Raw genomic sequence first — 24,200 nt, forward strand, 5'->3', positions numbered from 1 at the left:
CTTTTCACAGCACAATCGACAGATCTGTTGTTGTTTCGCTAAGCTTGTACAAATATAGAGCACATGCACGTTAACAGCAGTGTTGAGTATTCAACTAAATGCATTTTATAACCAAGTGTTTAACTACATTTTACAGAAGCATGCTAGTGGTTTAACTAATTGCATACTTGCACAGTGATTCAAGTAATCCAGTAACACAATGATGTCATGTTACATAGTTAGAGGCATTACATGTCTGCTTTATGTTTCATTACATATGACAGATGACTTACTTTTGTTATACAGCAGATTTCTGGTTGTTCTTAATGGCGTCTGCATGTATAAACATGTCATTCATCAGCTATAAATCTTTATGTTCTCTATGATCGTTCCCCCTACAGCATACACAGCATAACACATCACGCATCCTTCTCATTTCTGCACTCGCACATAACTTTGGAGCCTTTGAACCTTGTCAGTCTCTTGTAAGCGTAATTACCATCACTGCTATATTTACTTAATGATAGAACACCTGCTGTTAAGCTGTAATACTCCTTCACACCTGAAATATTTCAAATTTCCTCCATAGAAACCAGCCACCAAACCTCCACACACTGTGTGATTGACAGGAGACACAGGAGGGAAAGTGCAGACCTTTTTTTTTTAGCTTTTACAGAGTATAAGTTGCTTCATGCAGCTCAAGTCACTAAAGTATATTACATCTGCATAATTTCCCCCACAATCCACGATTCTATCAATGGTACCTAATAATAATGTCTAAGACAAGAAATCCTAGATTGGAGTTTAATGTCAGAGTTTTATCTCTGGGCGCCTTTCTGCTGAGTCTTCTGTTGACTGACTGGTGATTAGATTATGTGTGGTACCATTACATATTCAAGTGCTGCCATACTGCAGTCTGGAAGTATTTTAGGCTGCCTGCTCTCTGGGCGATCGGAAAGATCGAACAAAGGAACTGTAGGGGAACAAGAAAAGCGTCCCTTTCACCTATTTGAACGACGTTCCCGCAGAATTCTGGACTTAATCTGCAGACTAATCCGTTTTGACTCGACTTGAAAAGATCAATAACAGCAGCAAAATGGGAAAATAATTGTCCCGCTCAGCGTTGGTTATGATCAATGCACCTTGACACAACATGACTTGCTGGCAGAGACGAGAGCGGGTTGGCCAAGAGAAAATAATCTAGTGAAGAATGAAAGTGACGTCTGTCTCAGGAGTAACTACTGCAACACAACCATCTGAATCTCTACACTTGGCTAATTATGTGACAAGAGAAACAGGAAGCAGCTTTTTTTTTTAACCACAATCTTAATGAGAAGAATTTTAAAAAAACTAAACACAAAAGAAAAGCAGTCAAACTGAGATTGACACTTCCACTTAGTGGCATAATGTTCTATACTTCCACACAACTGCGCATTCTAACGTCTGCATCCTCACATGCTTACGATGACAGTGTTATCATGCTGATTCTTACACATAACATGCTTACCATGGAACCACGGTTTACTTGGTTGAGCTCAGAAACTGTAACTGTATGTTGGTATCAGTTTCCTATGCTAGGCGACACATGTTGCTTTTTGTTTCTCCCACAGAAAAAATACAGTCTGGGCAGAATTCTGTCACAGTTTGTATGTGATTAGCTTTTTAACACAACTTGTCAAACTGATGAGTGTAAGCTAGTGCTGATAAGTCTACATCCTGGCACAATGCTGTCAAGTCAAAAATACAGTTCTTCAAATAATTGTTAAGAGAAAATATGAATTCAGTCTCAGTTCTGGTAATTCTAACCTAACTTGGAGGTTATTATACTGTACATTGCTGCTGGGCAATATTGACTGTTTACTCTAATGTCAGTCACAGAACTTTTTTTTTCCAATCCAGATCAGTACTGAGAGATATTTTCAAAAACTTAAAGGGCTTTTCACAAATAGAGGGTCAGGATGATGCTTCTACTGAGAAATGAGGAGAAGGAACAAAAGCATGCAGTATGCTGCTGTAGAGAGAAGCCTAGTATGACGGACTGAATATAATTAACATGTATCAAGTCTATATGTTGCATCCATTTATCCTTGTTACACATAGACGACCATTTGCACTCAGATTTACTTTCACAGTCACGCCTATGGACAAATTTTAGAGTTTCAGTTAACCTGCCCCCACTAACTGCATGTCTGTGGAATGTGAGAGGAAGCTGGAGTAACCAGAGAGAACCTGGGCAAACATTCAAACTCCACACAGAAAGACGCCGGCCTAAAGGTGGAATTGAACTCAGGACCTTTTTGATGTCAGGCAACAGTGCTAACCACCGTGCTGTCTATATGTTACAGTAACCATGTCATTGTTAGTGTGCCTACGATAAAAGAAATCATAAGATCACTCTAGCCTCCGAGCTACCCTGGATTGGAGGAGCGGTTAATAAAATGGATGGACGGATACATACCATTCATTAGATATTCTGATGTTTTGGAGATTAATGGTCCTTATTCAAATCAAATGATAATGATCAGTGTAGCTCGCAATCACCACAATTCATGGAAATCAGTTCAACACTTGCACGTCAAAACAAAAATGCCTAAATGTAGTAGCTCACTAACAACTGACAGCATAGTGTGTTACCCCATTTTAGCAAATCCTCATTCATCACAATAAAAAAAACCCATTTTGAGTCATTCCTTTAAACAGTGTTGTGGTATTACTAATAAAGCAAATGTGTACGAACCAGGAGCTCACAAATTCACCGTGTACTTATGCTTAAATAATGTTAGGAGAAAGTCTTCCTTTCATTTAAATCATATATAAGGTTGCTGTTTTCAAAGAAATTCATTTCATAAGCGTGAACTATTTCATTATTTTCTCACAGTATTTCTCAAAAATATCTTTTTTATTTTCCATTAAATAAATTTAGTCTTATGAGTCACCGAAACGTATCTCATTATGTTCAACAATCTACTCATTACCCAGAAAACATTAATGGGATCCTTTTTAATTTGAATTTTAACTGTACAATAATAATCTCTAATCATAAAGTAATTATAATGTAATTTACCTCTAATGTCGAGACAAATACATGTCGAGATGTACATATAGTGTTTTTGTCAGCAGTCACCTCAGCCCAACACTTTCTGTATATTCTTTTCTTTTAGACTAAACCGGTTGAGACAACATCTGGCAAACATCTGCAGCAGAATAGCATAGTTTCTGATAAAACAAACTGATTTCACTCAGCACGTCTTCTCCTCCACATGTCAAAGTCGAAACTGTGGCTGCAGAGGAAGAAGAGTGCAACACAATCTGTACTTCAATATGATGATGAGGAGAAATGCTTTCAGTGCAGCTTGACTAGAATGTGATGGGTTTGCTCTGCTGTTTGCATGGCTACAGAGCAATAACAAGCCATGAAGCAACGCATAACTGAAGAGAAAATTAAACACTCTCACCAAAATACATAAAAGAGACGACGAGCAGGTAATATAAGCATTAACTGATAAGCTGAGTGCTATGAGATGGTGCAATGCAAGGTGAGAAGGAACTGATTCTTGTTGGACACAGTTCAGTGAAGATGATTTGGCTGACAGCGCTCACGATGTACAGCTGTCCATGCATTTTGTTTCCTACCAGGACCCTAGAATTGTTTCTTTTTCTTTTTTTGAGAAGAAGGAATCAAGTTGCTTGCACTTGTTTCCAAACTTCTTCTTGCTTTGTCTCAGCTGCAAAGGATTCTGCAGTTATCTTTTATTTAGCTTATGGCATTACTAATACAAAGGAAAGTGATTGACAGCAGCTGCTACACTGTTGCCTGGAGACAGCAATGGGATGCTTCTGCTGTCACAAGCTGCATGTGAATCTGTTGCTTTTAAAACAACAAACTAGCAAAGCTTAGTGCTTTAAATCACTTAGTCCAGCTAGAAAAATGTGGATGCTAAATTTCAGGGCAGAAAAGAGCGTGGATACCTTGGATACAGTGGTTGTACCAACATTATACTGAGCAGCATTCAAGTAAAGAAATGCACTGATTTAAGAAAAAAAACTACAGTGAAAAAGTATTTGCCCACTTACTTCTTTTCATATATATTTTTTTGCGTTCACTAACCTGCGCAAATTTGCGTAACTTCCCTAAATCCCCTAGAATTACTGGCTTTTTTATTTTCTGGTGCAAGTCCCGAGGTGTTAATCACCCCTGCTGAGATTTTCACAGGTCGTCAGCTCGTTTCTCCTCCAGCTTTTGTTGTGCAAACCACCCATTATCCTTGAGGCCTGGCACATTTGCATTTGCTCACTCCAAGTCAGGCCAAACCTCTGTGTTACAACTTTCAGAAATGCCTGCCATACCTATACAAAATATCCCACACATGACTGACCTGCAAATATAAAAGACGCACATTCACACCTCACATATGATATTTATATAAACCCATTTAGAGTGAGGTTCATGTAAATTTACCATTCTCTATTTGTTTATCTTCTGACAACGTAAGATTACAAGTGTGCTCCAAAGCTTCCTTTGCCTGTTAGACCTGGGAATGCTGCAGACCATCAGAGAGTGCACGGTACATCAAGCCTGCAGAACAGAGCCGGACTGGAATTTGTCAGTTCATGAACTGATGGCATTCATTTCAATCCTGTTTGTAAGAGCAATCATGTGTCCTGTTGGTGCCATTGTGGATTGCTGGTCAGAAGGATTTCTGGTGCCATCAAAGAGACAATGCCCCGAGATAGATTCATTTCAATTATGCAACACCTTCGATTTGATGACAGGGACACGTGGGCAGAACGGGTGAAAACAGACAAATTTGCGGCGATCTCCGACATCTGGACACGCTTCAACGAGAACTGTGCTAAGAGTTTCACTCCAGGAGAACACATGACTATAGATGAACAGCTGTTCCCTACCAAGGTTCGTTGTCCATTCACACAGTATATTGCAACCAAGCCAGACAAATTTGGGATCAAGTTCTGGATGGCCACGGATTTGGACACCAAATATGTCTGCAGTGCATCTCCTTACTTGGGAAAAGACCCCAGTCGTCAGAAGGGAGAGAGGCTGGCAGAGAACGTGGTCATGAAACTGATGGAGCCGTTTTTGGATGATGGGAGAAACGTCACAACGGACAATTTCTTTACTTCCCTGTCACTGTCGCACAGACTGCTGCAGCGCAAAACAACGTTACTGGGCACGGTGAATAAAGTCCGGCGTGAACTTCCTCTAATTGCAAGAAACTGGCAGAAACAGGAAACCCAACACGATAACAGACTATAACCACATGAAGGTATGTGAATGTGTGTACAATTTTACACCAGTGCTACAATGTTTTCTGATGTGTGCTATACAGGCCTATAGAAAAAAACATATACTCATGACTCTCTCTCTGCTTTTACAGTGTGGTGTAGACGTGTTGGACCAAATGGCGCGGATGTATTCCGTAAGAGCAGCAACACGCAGGTGGCCAGTAGAGGTTTTCTACAATATGCTGGACCTGGCGGCGGTGAATGCCTACATTTTGTACAAGGCATGTACAGGGTGGACAGGCAAAAGAAGATTCATGCAGCTCAAGGAAATATTAGCACAGAGGCAGGCTGTCAGAAATTCACCTGTGCCAAATGCAGGGATGATGGACACTGGGTCTGCAAACGCTGTAAAGTCTGAAACACTTTGAAATAAAACAGACTTGTGTACCCATATATTGTGAATGTGTGTCTTTTGTATGTAGGTTGTAACAGAGAGGTTTGGCTTGCCTTGGATCTGAGTAAACAAATGCCAATGTTGCACACACACACACACACACACACACACACAACAAATCTGCATTGTCATTGCAAAAAAGTGGACAGTGCAAGACAAAAGCAGCTAAATAAAAACTGTACAAAGAGCACGGTATAGAAAGTGCACTATACAAACAATCTGGAAAAATAAATATGGACACGTGTATTCAAAAATATTGGTGTGTGTATGCACACACACACACACATATATATACATATATATATATATATATATGTATATATATATATATATATATATATATATATACGTATATATATATATATATATATATATATATATACGTATATATATATATATATATATATATATATATATATATATATATATATATACGTATATATATATATATATATATATATATATATATATATATATATATATATATATACGTATATATATATATGTGTATATGTATATATATACGTATATATATATATATATATATATATATATATATACGTATATATATATATATATATATATGTGTATATATATATGTGTATATATATATATATATATATATATATATATATATATATATACACATATATACACACACACACACACACATCTATATATATATATATATATATATATATATATATATATATATATAGATGTGTGTGTGTGTATAACTAGACTTTATGCATATTATGTAAGGTGTGGCTGTATAAATATATGTACAACTCTGTGTATATGTGTTTATGGACAGGCACACAATGTAGTGACAAGGATTGACAAGAACTACCATGGTGTATTGTACGCTGAAAGTGAGGAAGGAAAGTAGCCTTGCAGGGAAGGAAAGACCTGAATCTCTCATGGTTGCCGGTTGGGGGAGGGTGTGTTTGCACAACAAAAGCAGGAGAACAATGGAGCTGAAGACCTGTGAATATCTCAGCGGGGTGCCAAGAGGTGTTAGGGTCGGGGGGAATTTACGCAAATTTGCGCAGGCTAGTAAATTTAGTAGTAGGGACTGCACCAGGGAAAAAAGGCTCAGTAATTCTAGTTTAAACATGATTCAGATGCTGAGTTGCTGATTGAATTTATTAAGCTATCCAATCCTATCAGGCCCTAGATCTAAAAGCGCCCACTCACCATTAATCATGAATTAAAATGAATTAATCACATTTTTGGGGGAATCATGATGAGAGGAATCATCAACAAATGGAGAAAACTTGGAACTGTGGTGTATAAATCCAGGAGTGGTCAGCCTACCAAAATTACTCCAGGAGAGCACTGATGACTGATCCAGCAGGTCTCAAAAGAGCCCAGAACAACATCTAGATAACTGAAGGCCTTACTTGCCTCAGTTAAGATACGTTTGTCATGACTTAATGTTAAGAAAGAGACGGAGGTGAAAACCACTGCTGACCAAAAAGAACACAAACGGTCGCCTCACATTTACCAATAAACATCTCGATGATCTACTTAATAAATTAAACATTTAATAAACCATTCTGTGGATGGAAAACACAAAACTTGGACGGTTTGGGTTCTGTTACATGTGGCATAAAACGAACACATTTTATACACAGAAACTCTGTGATGGTAGCGTGATGTTCTGGAGCTGCGTTGCTGATTCAGGAGTTGGACAATCTTGAATGAGTTTGTGTCCCTGAAGCTCAAGGGCACTTGGGTTCTGCAGAACAACAATGATCTAAAGCACACCAGCAAATCCGCCTTTGAATGTCTCAGAAAAACAAAATAAAGGTTTTGGAGTGGCCTAGTCAAAGTCTGGACTAAGATGGGAGTGAGAACCTTTAATATGACCCTGAGGAAGCCATTCATACTTGAAAACCCTCCGTTGTGGTTGAACCAAAACAAATCTGCAAAGATGAGTGAGCTCAAATTCCTCCACAGGGTCAAAATACCAAATACGTATAAGCTACTAATTAGAGTCAAATCTATAATGGTAGCCTAACTAGACTAAGCTTATTTCTGATACAATGTGATTTAACTCAGAATGTTGCTTAATGAGACACAGACCATCTCTGTCCCCGTCCCTCGCTCTCACACACACACACACTTACGCACGATTTCCTCTCCCTGCCCTCTGTCTGCTTCTCTCCCTCTGTTCTCCAGGGTAATCAGCCCATAAACACTCATCCATCCGCAGCCACACACCTGCTGCAATCTGTTGACTTTGAGCGAGATCTTTCACCTGTCACTCGCAGTGAAGAAAAAAAGGCGTGAGCTGCTCGCTTTGGAAGTATACCAGTTCTGCCTGGTTAGGTTTCACAATGTGAGCCACCAGGATTTGCTGACAGCTTTAGGAGCCCTCGCAGCCCTGGTGATAAATGTTTTGATGAAGCCAAGGTTGTAAGTTCTCTGAAATGTTGCTGAATTTCCGGTGCAACCGATAAGACCCCTGCTCACTCCAATATCTTTTTACAGAATTGTTGGGAGACGTAATTGCACACTAATCAATGTATATATTTTTTCCAATAAATAATCTTTAAGAAAAAGCTGCACAACTGTAGCACAGATATATGGTAAACCAAAAAGAACGATTTGGACCTGGGGAAACATGGCCTGTGATTACACAACAAATCGCTGCACATCAATACGTTCAACTGCTGGATGAGTGCATTATCTAGGCACAGCTGCAGCAGCTACTGAAATCAGTAGCAATGTTCATGTAATGTTATCATTTTTCCTCCTTAATTGGCAATTCCCGCAAACAGAGGCAATCCTGTGAACAAACAACATCAGATGCCAGGGACACAGTACAGCGTTCCATTGATAATCAGGGGAGGCTTAGAGGCGTCTACTGATCAGCATGCAGATGTCCTCATCGCACGGTGATGATAATCTCGAGCCTCTAGACATGCAAACGCAACAGTGTTCAATGGCGCTCGTCAAGCAACAAGGGGAGGTGGGGGTGGGGGGGTGTCAGTGTGATCAATAGCATGTTTCCGTGCACCTCGTCTCCAGCGAGGAAGCGAATTAAGGTATCTTTGGATACTTTAATAAAACTGCAAATCTGCTGTTTCCATTGGTAACAACTGATCAACAACTGCTGGTTACTTTGCTTTCTTTGTTGTGATTGCTTGCTACCCCCTTTACTGTAAAGTTACAGCAGTGCATACTGTAATTGCATTTTCATGGGAATTTGCAGACACTCCATTTGCAGTGCAGGAAATATATGAATGTTTTTAAACTTGATCCTAATTTACTGCTAAATTCACCGTTGCATTTAATAGAATAGAAAATTGATCTGTTACATTTGTAGGCTATTTATCACCAAGAATACCAATTTAATCAATAAAATTAATTTAGTTTTGGCAACAAAATGAATCTATTTCCACATCTCGTATTAATCTTAAACACAACATGTAACCTATAATGTTTCAATGCATGCAGTCTTATAGTTTTAGAGCTCAAATGTGCAGCCGTCACATTCAAAACAATCTGCAGCACGGGGAGCGTAAAGTAATACATTACCTTGTTTTAATATATATTTTACTGCTATGTTCAAATCACAAGGTAACAAATTTCTGCAGCTTTACTTTTATTTGCCTTCCAAATCCATCATAATCATATCTGTTATCTCCAGATATCATTATGAGTTTGTCAAGCCGTGTATGTTGTTCATGCATATGGGGCCACGTTTACTATCATAGAACATTTAGTGCTGATGATGGTTTTGGTTTCATGGATAAAAAGGTGTGCTTGACTTAAACATTTAGTAAAACACCACCATCTGTTTGATAGTGGTGCTGTCGCCATCTCGTCCTCACATGGCCACACAGGCCCGGTTTGGATAGCTTTTCCTCCTTAATAAATGAAGTCATCGTTTAAAAACTGCATGTTGTATTCACTCAGGCTACGTTTGTCTAATATTAACTTTTGTTTGATGATCTGAAACATGTAAGCGTGACAAATAAGAGGGCAAATACTTTTTCATAGCACCGGAAAAAGTCTCTCATTCACAGTACCTGCATCATGTTGACAAATAAAACTCGTAGGAAGGTACTCGACAGCTGTGAGATCCCTCTCTATTTCCCCTGTGTGCTTTTGCATACAGTGCAGGTATTGCCACTTTAGAAAAATAATTGCACAAGGGGATATCATCTTTTCACCGGTACGCTGACCATTTTTCTGAAGGCTTCACCACTCAGTGTGTGCATAGATAGATGTGCTGCACAGCCTTGCTGCAGCAGATATTATATTATTTAGTATTAGTAATACTATGAGTATTACTCATTGCAACTGTTCCAGGAAACTTCAAGCAGCTAACCAAGGTGGTGTTCAGGTGGTGATTTAGGGAGCGCTTGATTGGCCTTTCTGTTGGCACTTTCAATATTGAGTGATTGTTCTCATTTAATTGTAGGAAGTTAAAATCATGATAAAGATCCAAATTCGATTAATTGTGCAAACCTAATGAGATGGTGGTTCAGTGCAGTCTGATCTGCAGGCTTGGTGAGGCTATAGCAGGTGCATCGGGATGTGAATGAGCAGCAGGGAGCTAAGAACTTTGAATAATAATGGATGTTTTCACTAAGCAGATTACAAGGTTTTTCATGTTTTCATATATTGGGGGTATTGTGTAATGTCAAATATTTCTCCCTTTTTGCTGCTTTGTAAGTATCTATACTAATACTAACTTACTTGTACTCTGGACATAAACCCAAGTCTCTTGAAAGTCTTGAATCAAACAACCCAGCACACCCTACAACATGCATGTGCTGTGATGCTATAGATGGCATACAAAGCATTTATGCTGTAGGAGGAAACTATTAAAATAAAAATAGGTAGTATCATTTCTTATTTAAAAATACAAATAGTAATTTATAATCAGGCTATAATAATCAAAATTAAGTGGTAAGCATGTCCTCTCCACTAGAACATCATCTCAATCCAATTCCAGGTCAAACGTAAGAGCGGGAGCACTTCACAGGAACAAACAGGACTTGAGCTCGGCGGGTGTGCTCAGGTGTCGCCGCCAACTCTGAGAGATGTGAGGGAAATGTGATGGATGAGACAGATGTGAGGACCCTTCAGGACTGCAGTGTTCCATTAGTCAGGCTGTGATCTACTGCTGGTCCTCTTCAATACGCCCTCTCTCTCACACATACACCCTGTATTCAGGCCTGTAGAGGAGCATGCTGTTCCTCTTCATTCGGTTTCAGTGTACGTGCTCATTTGGAAAAGCAACAACACCAAACAAGTGCATCTTGGCTACAAGTCCGACTCTGCCCTGGCTCTCTCTGGGCACATTTGATTTTTCTTTAAACCTGCAAAGGTTTTTGCAGGATTTTGTGATGTGATTTTGAAATGTTTAATTCAGGTGCAACAACGACTGCAGCTTTTAGCTTTCATTTCCACGCAACTGTGTTCACAGCTGTGCCACCGGATCTGAACAGTGGCGTCCTTGAGCATGCCTGGCAGCAAATCACATAGAAGTATTTCTGGCTCAACAGCTCGCCATACAGGAGAGAAAAAACATCCCCCAGGTAAAACATAAACGTCTATTCATTCGCTCTCCAAGGACAGCCAAAGAAGCAGATAAGAATTGTTGGTGCTAGGTGGCTGATGGCCGCAGCTGGAGAAGCAGAGCACGCTTTTGTTTCCATGCTGAAACACGGTTTTGGGCATGAGGGAGAGAGTTACAAAATGAGAAAGAGGAGAAGAGAAGAAAAAAAGAGAGCGTGTCAAAGGATAGAGATGATGTAAGCGTGACAAAAGAGATGGATGCTAACTTGGAGGCATGGTGAGAATAAGTGATGTTGGATGAATAACAACAAGACTAAGGAAGAGAAACAGCATAGAAGCCATCATTGTTACCACACCTCATCAACTTGTGATGACAGATAAAAGTGTTACACTTCGGCGAGTAAGTGAGTCATAAGAGCAGCACTTTGGAGGAACGGCGGCGAAATTCGCTGAATAAATCAACAGCTTTGCTTAGCAGGCGAGCACAGACATAGCAGAACAGCAGCGAGGTTTTGTTTACTATTCACCAACACGAGCCGCTGCCGAAACGAATCAAGAGCAGACTGCGAAAAGCAGATCAGACCCGTCTGCTTGGTCAGAGTTCATTCAGCCAATAATCAACCAAACACGTATGCTCTCTTTCACCAGCCTGCTTTGTATTCACAGTTACTCCCATTTACAGCCGCTGCTTGATACAATACAACTCTGGTTACACAGGGCTTTTATGCCTTGCTAAAGGGCACCTGAACAATAGCTTCAAAGGGTGTTCAGTTTTTTTCTAGCTCAATGATGTTCCAGTCACAAAAAGCCACACACACCTGAAAGAATGTAGGCTGAGTGAGCTGAAATTAACCAAAGACGCTGGCGAGTTGAGGCAGGGGTTGCACATTTTGCATTTTAATGCACACCATCTTTGCCTCTGCCACAGTAGGCCACCAACACTTGGGCCAGCCTCATTTGTTGAAGGAGGGCTTGAAGCACAGTGAAAAGCTACTTATGAAGCATTAGTATATTACAAAAAGCTAATAAGGGTCTTTAGTAAGAGTTTCATAGAGCTGGCTTTTACGGTCTCTAAGAGTCCAGTCTTCCAATGACAATGAGCCACAGCTTTATAATATTAATGTCTTAACAAGCTATGAAAACAGGTTTAATGACAGTGTAGTCTGTTATCATTGGCTTTGCTGGTTAATATAAAAACCATCATGAATTCTTGAGCTCGCACTGGAACGGTTCGCAGCTGAGTGTGAAGCGGTGGGAACGAGAATCAGCACCTCCAAATCTGAGGCCATGGTCCTCAGCCGGTAAAGGGTCAGGAACAAGCTCCTGCCCCAAGTGGAGAAGTTTGTCTTGGGGAAAAGGGAGCGGGAGATCGACAGACGGATTGGTGCTGCGGCTGCAGTGATGCAGACGCTGTACCAGTCCATCGTGGTGAAAAGAAAGCTGAGTGTAAGAGCAAAGCTCTCAATTTACCGGTCGATTAACTCCCCTACCCTACCCGAGCTGTCGGTAGTGACCAAAAGGACAAGATAAGCAGATACAAGCGGTGGAAATGAGCTTCCTCCGAAGGGTGGCTGGCCTCTCCCTTAGAGATAGGGCGAGAAGTTCAGCCATTCGGGAGGGGCTCAGAGTAGAGCTGCTGCTCCTCCACATCAAAAGGAGCCAGCTGAGGTGGTTCGGGCATCTGACAAGGATGCCTCCTGGGCAGTGTTGGTCAAGTTACTTGAAAAAAGTAATTAGTAACTAATTACTGATTACTTCCCCAAAAAAGTAATCCCGTTACTTTACTGATTACTTATTTTCAAAAGTAATTAATTACTTAGTTACTTAATTACTTAGTTACTTTTTAAAAACACGATTTACAACCTGAATAGGTGATAAAGCGATAGATCTTTCAGCCCAATTCTACTTTTTCTGCATAATCCATCATACAAATGTAATCAAATGGAAAAGTCTCTTTTTAAAACTTGTTTTATTAGTTTTAATCTTTTAACTTTATGCATCAAGCAAACATTAAATTATATGCACCATTCTCTGACTGGAAGAAATTTGTTTAACATTTAAACCTATTTTCTGCACATTCCAGCACATAAAATAAAATATTTTTTGTGTTTACACTCACTCTTTCTATTTTCACCTGTAAAGCAGGAGTGGGGTAGGCGGAGGTTTACCCTGGTGCAGGTGTGCCGCAGCGGTCAGTTGAAGAATCCGTGAGTTTCTCTGTGAGTTTCCCATTACGTCGTAGCTACTCGGTGCTAATGTTTTTGTCACTTTTTATGGAATCAAACTCAAAGTAAGGTCAGTACTTCCACGCTTTAAACGCTGCACGCTCATACTCTCTCCCACACTCGATATATGATCCATTGTTGATCTGCACACAGCTGTTGTCACAAACGTCGCACTCGCTTACGTCACTGTCATGAGACATTCTCGCAAAAAAAAATCACGGTTTTAGTAACGCAGTGTTTTACGGGAAAGTAACGGTAATCTAATTACCATTTTTGCAATAGTAATCCCTTACTTTACTCGTTACTTGAAAAAAGTAATCGGATTACCCATCTCTGCTCCTGGGTGCCTCTTAGGTGAGGTGTTCTGGGCATGTCCGACTGGGAGGAGGCCCAGGGGCAGATCCAGGACACGCTGAGACCTCTCGGCTGGCCGGGGAACGCCTTGGTGTTCCCCCGGACAAGCTGGAGGAGGTGACTGGGGAGAGGGAGGTCTGGGCTTCTCTGCTTAGGCCGCTGCCCCCACGGCCCGGCCCCGGATAAGCTGAAGAAGATGGATGGATGGAATTGTTGAACTCTAAAACAAATCATTAGTAGGCTCTCTGTTTGTTGGTGAGCTGGCATTAGCCATGGCAGTACTGGACCCCAAAAGGTAATAGATCTGTCAATATGATGCCAAGTGCTGTTCAAAGCTTTGAGAAAGCTGGAAAAGAGACATTTCACCATTGCCATGGGACCAACGCCATGGCCCTGCAGCACAAAATTAGAAAACACTTTGGGAGACTTAACAGTGATTCAAAAACAAATAAGACAAAGAAAAGAAAGACTATAGGGCAAATCAAAAGATGGCATGTACACTGAGGCCTTCAAAGAAAATCTAAAGTATAAAGGTAAAATGTTTGCATTGTTTCATTAGAAACACTACTTGAATATAAAAACAAATGATGCTGAGGGGTCGGCTATGACACACTATCACTGTTTAAATTTAGTATCTATGATTTGCAGGAACAAAAAAGGAGCCTTTGCAGCCAAACAGGCAGCGCGCCTTTTCTTTGTCTGCATGATGCTACAGTAATGTTTGGCCTTGCCAGAGGTACCTAGTTTATTCATTTACATGTAAAAAGCTCTGACGCTGTTAAATACAGTTCTGAGTAAATAATTATATTTGTAACATTATCAGGATTTTGATGCAGTTTGACTTTATTAAATAAAGCTTTTTTCTTTTAAAGAATATTAAAGTAATGAAGAAAATTTTTACTGTAGATTTTACCACAAACGATCTGACTACATGTTTGTTTGGGCTAATTTGACCAACTTGAATTGAATGCACTTACCTTAATAACAGAATCTTTTTTTATCTTCAGGGTCATAAAAATGTATCTGCGGATTCATTTTTTGTGATTCACAATTTAAATCACAGCATAAATAAGAAAGTTTGGACCTGGGTATTTTCCTCAAAGCTTTTAGCATGGTCAAACCACAGTCCTGTCATAATCACTTTAAAGCTCTTTATCGTCCTGGATTTTAATGATTCAATGATGTGGTCCAGGATCAAGGGAAACGGAAAGAGCTTTCTTATTCGAGTCCTAGTAGACGGCCGGGATATTAGTACAGAAGGGACGGCTAATACGGTTTAAAATGAGGTATCTGATTCTGCCTGGCAGCGAGGGAGAAGGACTGAAGCAAAGAGAAAAACCCAGACAGAGAAAGCCAAACGATGCAAAAGAAAAACAAGGCCAATTAAAATGAAGGTTTTACAGACAAAAGACGTGGAGGGAGAGCAGATGAGAGGATTAAAGAAACTGACAGAAAGAGAAAGGGAAATGGGACCTAGAGGAACAGCCTTCTGAAGATAGACATATGTGATGTGAGGCAGAAAAAGGGTGATAAGACAACTCACATGGATCGGGTAAAGTGAATGAGAGAAAGGTACTACAAGGGCAGCAGTGGCCTTATAGCTAGCTGGCCTTTAACTGGTCTCTACTTGGCAGCTCCCAGTGGCCAGCAATAAAAGAAGGTGATTGTACTGGGCAGCTCCCAGTGTTAAAGTGTAATATGATGAGAATGTGAAGTTAGGCAATACTGTAAAAAGAAAAACAGTGGTGTACTCAGTTGGCCTTCCTAAGTCTAAAGAACGAACATGGAACTGTGAAACAAGTTGTTTACATAAAAGATTATGGCAATACGAAAGATAAATACGATGAGGAGTGCAGGAGATGTGATAAAGCAGGAAGCCAGTGTAAAGCAGATGCAGCTGGAGAAAATACAGCTGAGTGTTTCCAGCTCGGATCCAAACAAACCAAGCCCGTTCCAGCTAGGAAACGATCCAAGAGGAAGCTGAGGTGATAATGAGACAGTCCTCATCTTCTCTGTCCAGACTGACCAGGCAGAGGATGGTGGGACAAGAAGGAGAGAGAAGGAAGGAAGGCCGCAGGGTCAAAATTGTCTAGCCAACATTCAAACAAGCAGGAGGGGAAGCATCTGAGCAACCAGCTGTGATTGAAAATGCCTGCAGCAAGGATACCGAGGAGCACAGCGACATATTGTATTATCTACAGCGAAATGAACATCCAGGCATCCGGGAGGGAGTTTAAGCCTTTGGCTGTTTCACCACTTTCCGTCTTATAATATTCATACTTAGACAGCCAGCTCTGGTAATTAACAGCTTCAGTTTAAGGTATTACAATGTATTAATTCTGCATTGAGAGGAAAGGGTGTTCAAAAGTGGGGTGTCTTTCTATAGTGTGATGTATTGTATGAGTAAAATCAAAGAAAAACATAATAAAAAACAATAACAAAGAGCTGCCATTAAACAAGTTATGATTTCTGCCATGATCGTTTATCCTGTTACATCCAAAAAGTTGTTAGCAAAACAAAAATTAGAGCGAATGTACGCTCATCAGTGTTGTCAGCCAGTGGTGACTGATGTTAGCACTACAGAGGAAAACTCCTTTTTATTTAAAAAAAGATGGTTTTGCTGGTCAAGCATACCCATCATTTCTGCAGAGCCTGCCCCTGCAGCAAAGACTTGTTTTGAGTTTTATATCTGAATCAAACACTCCAAAACCTCGCCAGTCTGACAGTAAGCCAAGTGTGTAATACTCAATCCCTGATGCATTAAAGGCAAACATAAAGTGAAATGAGCTACTTTCAGTGCATCGGCTATGTTCTGAGCACATTACTGGCATCATTAAACAGGACAGGAGGAACCGGAGAAGCCAATCAACATTTATCCACAATAAACTAAAGCAAATCTCTTGAACCAGTAAAAATGTCTACTTTGTGTGCTATATTGTACTCTATCGCAGAAAAACTTGCAATTAATGCATGAGTAAATATTTTAAAAAGAATTTACCGGATGATATAGATGAGAAAACAATAATCTCAGAAAGCCAATAATGTGCTGATTGCCGTTCTACGTGCATATTAATGTTAAAAATGCTGAATGTGGGGAAACAGAATAAAGCGTGCAGGAGAGAATCTGGGTTATTTGTGATCCTGGTCACTGTGATCAGACACTATTCTGTCGTAGAGGAGGAGAGGGGAGAATGAGGTGGGGTCTCAGTTGATGCACTGCATCTGCAGGCAAGCAGCGTTCATGCTTGAGTTCACCACGTCCGCACGTTTTCTCCACAAGGTGCACTCACACGCAAGCAGGCACACGAATGCGGGAATGCATCTATTGTACCTCATCTTCCAAGTAGGGAAGATGACTTCACTTTTATACCAGGTAGTATGACTTAATTTCTGCCCGTCTCTGCCATGTTTCGCTCTCTATTTAGGATGAACAATAACAGCACTCGCTTTTGATTTAAAAGCTCTACTCACTGCTTGGATCCACACATGTTAGAATCACTGCCAAGAATCATGCACAGAAACAAACTGTGACTAAATCACTTGAGTGCAGGACGTTACGGTGATTTAGGAAGTCACCGTCACCCAGAAAAGACCACTGGCTGTAGTTCTCTTGCAGTTTAAAGAGTACAGTCCTATGAAAGAGTCTCAAGCAACTGAATTCTTTTTATTTTGCCTTCAAGGAGCCAGACTTTCATGAAATTGGTTTTTTAATAGAAATAGAGCAACAGTTCTCCAGACATTCTGAAAGTCTTTCAAAGTTTTTCTTTGTACATTGGCTGTTTTTTCACTCATCGTCACACCAGCCCTTGTACCTGATCATTTACAGAGCGATGTTTTCTTTGTTGGTTTAATGAATCCACTTAACAGCAGAGATGGGCAGTAACGCGTTACTGTAATCTGATTACTTTTTTCAAGTAACGAGTAAAGTAAGGGATTACTATCGCAAAAACGGTAATTAGATTACCGTTACTTTCCTGTAGGAACGCTGCGTTACTGCGTTACTAAAACCGTGATTTTTTTTGTGAGAATGTCTCATGACAGTGACGTAAGCGAGTGCGACGTTCGTGGCAACGGCCGTGTGCAGATCAACAATGGATCATATATCGAGTGCAGAGAGAGTATGAGTGTGCAGCGTTTAAAGCGTGGAAGTACTGACCTTACTTTGAGTTTGATTCCATAAAAAGTGACAAAAACATTAGTGTCTGTTGTGCGTGGGAAGAAAACTTCTTTTTACAGAGAAAAAAACCCCTAAACTTCCGAGCAAGCACCGAGTAGCTACGACGTAATGGGAAACTCACAGAGAAACTCGCGGATTCTTCCACTGACCGCTGCACACCTGCACCAGGGTAAACCTCCGCCTACCCTACTCCTGCTTTACAGGTGAAAATAGAGCAACAGGACCGCTAGTCTTTGACTTTATTTATTTTCTGCTGTGTTTTACTTGCATCTATTTGAAAGACTGAGTGTAAACACAAAAAATATTTTATTTTATGAGCTGGAATGTGCAGAAAATAGGTTTAAATGTTAAACTAATTTCTTCAAGTCAGAGAATGTTGCAGATAATTAAATGTTTGCTTGATGCATAAAGTTAAAAGATTAAAACTAATAAAACAAGTTTTAAAAAGAGACTTTTCCATTTGATTACATTTTGTATGATGATTATGCAGAAAAAGTAGAATTGGGCTGAAAGATCTATCGCTTTATCACCTATTCAGGTTGTAAATCGTGTTTTTAAAAAGTAACTAAGTAATTAATTACTTTTGAAAATAAGTAATCAGTAAAGTAACGGGATTACTTTTTTGGGGAAGTAATCAGTAATTAGTTACTGATTACTTTTTTCAAGTAACTTGACCAACACTGCTTAACAGTGACCCAAGAATGACTGAACAACAAAAGAGGGACCTACAAGGAATGAGTCAGTGTTGTATCTACACATAACATAACACTTAACAGAGCCAATATGCAATTGTATCTTTAGGCACTGTGTAGCTAGCAGCCTCTTTGTTCCCACTTCTTTGGTTAAATCTACAAAAAATGCCAGCGATAACAAAAGCTTAGAGGCATAAAATATTTTTGCACTAACAAGGTGATTCTCAACTACAAGTGGGCGATATAGCTTCAATATTATGCCACAATATTTCAACCAAATTTGAGATAACAATATTCCTGACGATAAAGAAAAAATACTCAACGCTTTATTGGTGCTTGCAGTTTGCAGGCAGCACTTGCACGTCTAAGTAAATGAAGCACATTTTTCCATCCTTCTTTTCCAATGAGCTTCTGTCATTGATGATATACTACCTAATTTAAAGTGTGAATCAACTGAAACTAGGAGCCAGCAGCAGCAGCAGCAGCAGCCTTATAGTGCAACAGTTATAGCAATAGCATAATACCCAATGGCACAGTCAAATGTAATGTACCAAAGTTGCCAAATGTTTTCCCTGGAAAATTTTAGTACAACATAATTGTTTAATAATTTAATTAAACATTAACTAAAGTAATTTCAGTTGCACTGCACAACATTGTCACATTATGTTTTCTACCTGGGATGTTGTACCGTGACTGAGCTTTTTAAACATTTGCTGAAAGCCCTGCTTTTCCACTGTGTAACCACATCAGTAATTTCTATCCACTCTTCCTGTTTTATCGACTCTAACAAATGAGTAGTCCACCAAAGCTTGGTTAAGTCGTGTGTTTGCATTTGGGCCTCATGTAAGCACCTGCGTCTTTTTGCCTGGGAAAACAAGTTTGTTGTTTCGAGCTTTAGCCTGGACAATGTCCTTATACATTTTACAAAGTGGTGAGCTTCGCTGCAGATCACTGAAGTAGCTCAATTTTTAGGGACTAAGTCCTCATCGGAGGCTGATGCACAGCTCTTGCCCTCAGACATGGCTGGACTAATTTTATATCACATAAGAAGTAGAAATAACAACATTCCTGATATTCATACAGGTGTTAATAAGTTTCATTTTCAGTCCAATCCCCAAAGAGCTTAGCTATTATGTTAGCATGTTATCCTTAAAAACATATGAGGAAACTGAACAAGTGGAAGAGAAAAAAGAAAGTGTCAGGCCTAAAAATCTATATACAGCAGATAATGTTTTTAAGAAAAATGAAAAAGAAAACCCCAATCGGTCTCTTACCCCAACCGGTTGCAGCAGATGGCCCCGCCCCTCCCTGAGCCTGGTTCTGCCGGAGGTTTCTTCCTGTTAAAACTGAGTTTTTCCTTCCCACTGTCACCAAAGTGCTTGCTCATAGGGGGTCATATGATTGTTGGGTTTTTCTCTGTATGTATTATTGTAGGGTCTGCCTTACAATATAAAGTGCCTTGAGGCAACTGTTGTTGTTATTTGGAGCTGTGTAAATAAAACTGAATTGAAATTGAATTGAAATTCAACACCTAACACAAGACGTGAGTGATACTATATCTGGCTCTTCAGTTAATCCATCCACTGTTTACCAAAGGCTCATCAGAAATGGTCTCAGCAGTAGTGTGTCTGTCAAGAAGCCAATTTTCAGGAAGGGAAACAGGGAGAAAAGGAGGTTACACAAAAACTGGACTGAAAATCAGTGGCAACAGAACTTATGAAGAAATTCATTCAAATCTGAAATTTATTTTTAAATCACTGTCAATATGCAAGGAAGAGATTAGGAGAGCAATGCAACAATCAGTGTCTCCCCTAATCTTTCTTACTCTTTTCCTGAAAGCAGTATTTAAATGTCAAATGTCTACACCGCACAGAAAAAAAACATATTACTTTGATTCCCTTACTCCCAGAGATCAGAGGTCATGGTTAGTTTCCATAACCTCCCACTGGTTACTTCTCAACTCTCTACACCCCTTTGTAGCTTCTCCTACAGTATTTTCCACATTACTTCCAGCTTTCAGTGTTCAGTGGTTGTTGCTAGGGCACTTTTTTATGCAGTCATGCTTTTTGAGGATTTTCTACTTACCAGAAGAGCTCCACAATTTTTGGCCAAATCCAAGGACAGTGCAAGACGTAGAGAATCATATTAGTATCATTAAAGTAGTCTGTATTATTTATGTAGGACCAAAGCAACAAAGACCCTGATAAATTCTAAATGTGTTATTGACACTTATTTTGGTCTCCTCAAGTTCTAATAAATATGCAGTGTGATATATAAAATATATAAATGCCTGTAGGTGGTAAGAGAGAGCACATTAAAAACTTGGTGTGTCATTGTTCTGAGCATTTGCAGCTTCTAAAATAGCCCAGTCCTCATGAGGATTAAGACAATAGTGGACAGTGCTGAGAGAGAATTGGCCACTGAGTCATTAACTCACAGCTCAGATAAGCACAGATCACTACTGCAGCTGCCAGCAGTGCCGAAAGGCAGCTCACCAACACCTTGCCCACAAGATAAGGGAATTAGAGTGGACAAAGGCAACAGTTTTTGTCCAGATTGCCAACACGACCATATTGGAGTTGTGTATGTCCCATTCACCCTGTACTGTACCCCCGAGTGCACCACCATCTAGAACAATGGACAAAGACAGACAACAAGGAATAAGTGCAGGAGGAAGCAAGGATGAGAGGGAAGCAGAAGGAGGCAGGTGATGAAGCCCTTTTTGCATGCCAGCCTCTTCAATAAAACTCATCTGTTTCTTAAGGCTGCTATATTTCAGTCAGCAGCCAAATCTCCAACTCACACAGCATTTCAGCATTAGCATCACTGGATTATGTTCACATTGCCGTCCAGGAGTAAACAGCAGACTGTTTAAAAATGGACGTATCGCCACAGGTAACGGGCACACAGTGCTTTTAACTTTTTGGACTCCATAATGGTTGGATTCCTAGGGGAAGGTACCAAGTCTTGTATGGACTTTTTGTCTTTTTGAATTTAATAACAGAGATATATCCCTGTCATCAGTCTACATGTATTCTGGAGTGGGAGAAGTTATTGACTATATAGGCAGAAGTTGCAGATCCTCTTGAAAGGCACTCTGTCATGGTGGTGAGCAGTAAACAATGGCTGTGGTGCCAGGGGCCCTACTGACCTGTTTGTTTTAGTCATGTTTAAAATGGAAATATTAAAAAAGATGGAGATATTAGCTCCTGTGCTCCAGTTTTGTGTTTGAGTTTTCTCCAATTTAAGGGTTAATCTGCATTGTAAATCTGCACTATAATCCACTGCTGGTGGAAAAGGGGGAATAAAAAGGATGGACTGTCAACCAGTTTAAAAGCCTTTTATTTCTGCCTCCACCGCTCAGCTACCATGACATCACCCACTGGTTTTGACCTCTGTAACAAACCTCAGTGACAGTGACGGTGCCTTTCAAGATGTGCCAACTCCATTGGCACTAATGCACCCCGATCACAGACGAAGGCTGAGTGATGATAACAAAGTGGTCCCTCTTCTCTCTAGTCAAAAGGATGGTGTCTATGTCTTCCACAAAGAATTTTAAGTTTCAGTTCGACTGACCACACAACAGTTTTCCCCTTTGGCTCAGTTTATTTTAACCGAGCTTTGGACCTGAGAGGATGGCTACGTTTGTGGGGTTCAATTACATAAAGTTTCTTTTCATAATAGAGCATTTGTGGATGGCATAATGAACTTTGCCTGGGCTCAGTAACACTCCCAGAAACCACTGTCTTTGAACAGTGTTTTTTATGACAAAATCATCCCGAGGATCTTAGACATAACATATTGATGTACTGGCCTTGTCCCTTGCAGAGATTTCTCTATTTTCATGACATTGTGCACTGTATCATCAAAGTATTCACAACCTTACACTGAGGAACATCATTCTGAACCTGTTCCACAATCTATAGATACATTTTTTTGCAGATTGGTGAACCTCTGCTCATCTGTGATTCTAAGAAACTCTGCCCCTCTAAGATGCTCTTTTTATACCTAGTTATGTTACTGCCTGTTGCCTGTTGCTAATGCTAATTAGTTGTAAAATGCCCCTCAATCATTTAGTTTATAGTACCATTTAGTACCAATTAAGTACCGCTAAGTGTCTCAATTTAAACGTTTGATGTTTTCTATGTTTTACTGTGAATCATATATGGGTTTATGAGATTTTCAAAATATTCTCTATTTACATTTTTCCCAACTTTTTCAGATTTTTTTTTCTAAAACGAATGAATTTTTGTACCACTTGGGGTTTGCATAGTGATACCGCTAATGATTGTAATTCAGTTAAAAAGTTAAAGTTAGCTTTAATGGATTTGCTGGAGCTAGTTTACAAAGATTGCTAGCCTGGTTTAGCACTGGCTGCTAGGTACCGTTTAAATCAGCGGTCTCCAACCTTTTTTGCGCCACGGACCGGTTTATGCCCGACAATATTTTCATGGACCGGCCTTTAAGGTGTCGCGGATAAATACAACAAAATAAAACTAGTACCGGTACCGAAAAAAAGAATTTATTCATAACACACGTGAAAAGACCCAGGAAAACCGAGTAAACGATAAAAACGATAACAAAATAATGCTGAAAACCAATAAAAACCCTGAAAACCACACATTTCACACCTGAGCCTCAACTCTCGCGGCCCGGTACCAAACGACTCACGGACCGGTACCTGTCCGAGGCCCGGGGGTTGGGGACCGCTGGTTTAAATAGAAAGAAAAAAACATCAGAAGCAGCTAACGAGGATATTTATTTAAAAGGAACAGGTTAGTTTTATTTTATAGTTTTAGTTTTCATATTTTGAACTTATTCGTGGGTTTTATATTGTCAATTTTGATCTTATTTTTTTTCTTTGCTCCATGCTCACCAGCCCTACCTCACCATTTGTTGCTAACGACACAGCTCACCCTGAGGAATCAAACTTCATCTTACTCTCATCGTGTGAAATTTCTCATCTCACAAGTATTGCTATACAATGTTGAATACCTTCAGGCATCTCAGCAGACATTATCACAACCTCAATGTGCTTAGTGTCCCTCCACCTCCTTCATAACCAGCACCAGGCTCTGCATTGTTTGACCTCTGCACCTGCCTTGAGGGGAGATGCTTGCTTGATTTGTTGGTGAGGGTGGGACAGCCAAGAATTGTCCAAGCAGACAAAGCAATAAATTGTTTTAGTGAGGATAGTGGCTGCAATGGGTGGTGGTACAGAGGATGGATGAGAGCATTAAAAAAAGAGGAAAAGAAGAGAGTGTCCTTCAGGGAAATCGAGATCAGACTGGAAGAATGGAGGCACCACGTTAACAGAAATAAATCTTTACAACCTTTTTCTAAAAATGCACACTCACAGACACTCCAATACATACTACGTGTCTCTCGCTGGTGCCTTTTGCTTTTGGGTCACATTGCCCTGTCTGGGTGATACTTACTTCACACTCAGCTTGCATGCCTGATGTCCAATTAAATCATACAGTGAAGCAGTAAGCAACTGAGGGGAAAAAACATTTGTCAGATGACAGAAGGAGAAA

The sequence above is a fragment of the Neolamprologus brichardi genome, chromosome 17, assembly GCF_056152115.1.
Source record: "Neolamprologus brichardi isolate AB-2024 chromosome 17, ASM5615211v1, whole genome shotgun sequence".
Classification (NCBI taxonomy): domain Eukaryota; kingdom Metazoa; phylum Chordata; class Actinopteri; order Cichliformes; family Cichlidae; genus Neolamprologus; species Neolamprologus brichardi.